The sequence below is a fragment of the Cynara cardunculus genome (genome assembly GCF_001531365.2).
Source record: "Cynara cardunculus var. scolymus isolate 2C chromosome LG 17, CcrdV1, whole genome shotgun sequence".
NCBI lineage: Eukaryota > Viridiplantae > Streptophyta > Magnoliopsida > Asterales > Asteraceae > Cynara > Cynara cardunculus.
The window spans coordinates 36721877-36725832 of NC_037544.1; the positions used below are offsets into that span (position 1 = coordinate 36721877).

The 3956-nt window shown below is 35.8% G+C and overlaps 1 long non-coding RNA gene across 1 annotated transcript; it reads right to left on the reverse strand.

Annotated features, from left to right (window-relative positions):
- Positions 1-2820: 2820 nt before the first annotated feature.
- On the reverse strand, positions 2821-3691 carry LOC112499809. Its single transcript, XR_003067306.1, has 3 exons — positions 3616-3691; positions 3146-3198; positions 2821-2921 (listed from the first exon to the last, which is right to left on the reverse strand). It is a non-coding gene; the product is annotated as an uncharacterized LOC112499809 (long non-coding RNA).
- Positions 3692-3956: the final 265 nt, after the last annotated feature.

The window sequence follows — 3956 nt, forward strand, 5'->3', positions numbered from 1 at the left end:
GCTTACCGGGTAGATTGTTGCATACGTTGTCGTTTTGTTGGACTAAAATTTTACCCGATAAGTAAATAATAATTAAATTATACCGGTAAGCACTTACGGGTACGTGTTTGGTAAACGGCCCCATAGATTATTATAACACAAGCTTCAACTGGTTCAAATGACCATTCAGCAAAGCATCATATATGATGAGGCTGTAATGATTCCTATGATGCACCCTACAGCCATGAGCCCATGATTTGTTCCCTCTTATAAGATGGCAAAGTTGGAGCTTCAACTCCATTATACCACATTGAAATTGCTTAACTTGGCTAGTAAAACGGTTTCAACAGTGACATTGCAAACCCCAAGGCCCATGGAAAGCTTGCAGTTACTAAACTGTCAAAAGGTTTGTCGGTTTCAATCAGAATCTATCTAGGAGATCAATCATACTGCAAGGAAATCTGTGAAACCATCAGAATCTCACGGAGGAGTGCATTAATATCAACACCTGTTACTTAGCACACATAGAGAGGTTTCTTTTTCTGAACCAAAAAATCTTCTAAAAAGTGAAAGCGTAAAGTCAAGAAGCATCCCAACAGAGATCAAAAACAAGCTTGAAGCACAGCTGCCATTGATCCTCAACCCGTATATGTCACGGCAAGAGTGTGGCACTTTACAAGGCATGATATTAGGCAACAAATTTGTATGCCATTTGTATAATTGTATATACATATGTGTTTTAATATCAACTTAAGATGAGAATCGTACAAAGATGAGGATGAGAATCGACCACGATGGCTTCGATAGTTATTGTACTAAGATTGTAGCATCACTCGAGAAATTTCACTTATCTAATGACTATATCTTGATGCATCTAAAAGGAAAATACAACAAACAAAAAAGGGAGCGATCACTTTGATCCAACTTGATCATTTCACCTGATCTCTCRTCCAATGCCACTAATGAACCTGACATCTGGACAACAAAACTGGAGTATATTAGCAGCTTGAATTGTAGCAGAACAGTAGCTACCAACTCAAAAACAAACGCATCAAAACATCTAATACRTAATACATAAAGAAGRTTGGATGTAGATGGAACCTCTCATGTTATTACATAAATTTAGTGATAGAAAGAAGAGACAGAAAATGTCAGTTATTGATAAAAAATGCAGAGTAACATACCTGAGTATAGAGATTACGCCTAAAACTACCGTCATAATTTTAAACTACATAACACAAGCTGTAAGAGGTCAAGAAATAGGTAATAATGTGTTGATAAATACCAATATTTGCAGATCTAGAAAAGAGAACGCTAAAGCCAAACCGATTAGTGATGATAACTTAGGCCCAAACCTTTGAACCTCTTGATCAGGGATCCTTGAAAACTTGCCGGAAAACTTAAACAAAGGGCACACATATAACTTCAAAGTCAAAAGATTGAAACTAAATATTCATTCAACTGAAAGTAAACATGGAGTACTTAAAGCGAAAAGAAAAAACAGGTATGCTTTTTATGGTCAAGATGGAAAAAAGCACAAAAAACTAAAACTCAAATTCATTAGCAACTCAACCATTTGTCTGGTAAGGTAAAAATTCACTAACTCCTTGAGAAATCGATCAAAATTGGTGCTTATATAAATTGCTTCTCAGTTCGTAAGATCACATTTTAAACTTAAAAGCCCAAAACTGAGATCAACTTCATTGTGAATCTAAGTTGCAGCATATGCTAGGACCTGCCCTAGAAGACAGCAGGTGCAGGATGTAAGCTCATAGCTGAAAGAGCTTGCCGAAACAACAAAATGCTTTACTGGCAGTTGGCTACCTGGTTGCATAATTCAATCAGTTAACTTTTTTTATGGTCCCTAACAGTAGAATGACAAAAGAGTGACAAGGTGTTTTAATGTACAACCAGAGGTATATAGACCTCATGTGCTTATTCTTGCTGTCTTGCTAACCCCAACAGTAGTACAATGTGTGCAGAGGTATATAATTTAAATGTTAGGGTGATTGATCTGTACTTATACCGCATCCCTTTCGATTAGACCCTTCCTTTATCTGAATTTCGTAAATCTTTTTGCCTGCTCTGGAGAAATGTTCTGCAGGAGGAAATTCAGTCAGGTACCACATGCTAAATTTCTTCAGAAAAGAACAAGATGGGAAGGATATGCATAACTTTTTTAAGAGAAAAGAAAAGAACCCTTGCATGGAATGATTCTGAAAAAGCCATGAGTTTGAAGTTTGAAGTATTCACAAGTTTTTAACTTATTTCTTAATTATGTTGGTCCTTCAAAATTTGCATTCAACGAACAATCTTAATTTTAAGTTAACATACCAGACTCAAAAATAAGGGTGCCATCTTGAATACAAAGAGTACTTATAGCTCTTATGCATGATAAGCACACAAAAAAACAAGCAATGTGGAATGTTGCATCACTTGGCGAACATCATTTCACTTGTCTATTCTATTTTGTATGATTATACAAGCTTAGACTGGAAATGAGACTACCATTTCTCCTCCAAATACATTCTGAAGAAAGAAATCACAACTACTTTACAGTTTACATGCTTATCTGATATCTTGGTTTCCTTCTCATTTGTATTTGCAGACATGATAGGGTTATATAAATAATGTATTCAATTGAATCATGAGTGCATCATTAAGCTTAGTGTCTTCAGCAAGACAAACCTGTACAGCTCTAAAAAAGAATTGTGTTTAATATAGTCGTGGATGCAATGTACAAACTCTAGTGGATATTCAGATGAACAGTAAAATTCAATTCAAAAGACACAGTTATTTATTTGTCTATAATATCAGTGGTTTTGTAAACATCTTGTTCAGTAACTTACAGTCCCACTTATAGAGACAGGGATTGTGCCGGTGAGAGGGCCAAATAGAATACCAGCTGACATCGTAAATGGAATGGTTGGTATTGCAAGTACCTACCAAGAAAAAGTTTATTTGCATCAGTATTCTATTGCCGGTTATGTCCAATATCAAACAAAAAAGGGGAAACAAATGAAAGGAAAATGTAAGAAACCAACAATGGTTTGTAAATTAGTACAAGTATTGATATTTGTTACTGAGAATGATCGAACACAAGAAAACCATCTTTTAAACACGAAACTGAAATTCATTGATACACACAAGAGAGTCAGAGGCTTACTTCCAGGCCAGCATAAACTGCAACAAAAAGCGCATATCCAGCAGGGCCATAACCTGTGCACAAGGCCCAAAACAGTCTCGAAACGGCATCCAAACAGTCCTTATAGTTGCTGATTATTTATCTACCAAACAGCTCCTTTAGCTACTGATTTTTGGCCACAAAATAGCCCCATAACTGCTGATCTTTAGCAACAAAACAACCCTTTAGCTGTTGATTTTTTATCCACGGAACAGCTTCGCTAGCTGTCGATTTTTCGCCAGAAAGCAGCCCCGTAGCTTAAATAAATGTACATCATAATTGAGGGTAGAATTGTGAATTTAGTGAAGTGTAACTATCTACTAATGAAAGTGGACACATTTGGGACAAACTTACATAGAAATGTGGACACTTGTTTTGGGACGAAGGGAGTACTAAATTATGGCTTAACTCACTACGAAAATAGGCTAGTTCATGTAGAAGAGAGCATATACCTTATTCAAAGATGCCTCATTGTGCTTTCAAAGATTCACCACTTAATTCCCTCCTAACCAACTTCAGGATTTCGATAACCTGCAAAGAAAAGAAAAAAAAAGGTTATTGAAGCACCAATTGAAAGCAAGACTGTTCATATTAGTTTATACCAATGATGTACACAGTCCACAAGGAGATTCTGATCTGAATTTCTGTTTTTCGGAATTAGACGTGCTATAATGACCATATAGTAGCAAAGTATAAAAACACAGTTATATAGTTTTTGAAAAACAAAAGATAGAGAAATATTCTTGTTAAATAAATCATTCTTGTCTTACCCYCGGGTAATGTTRCAAGACRG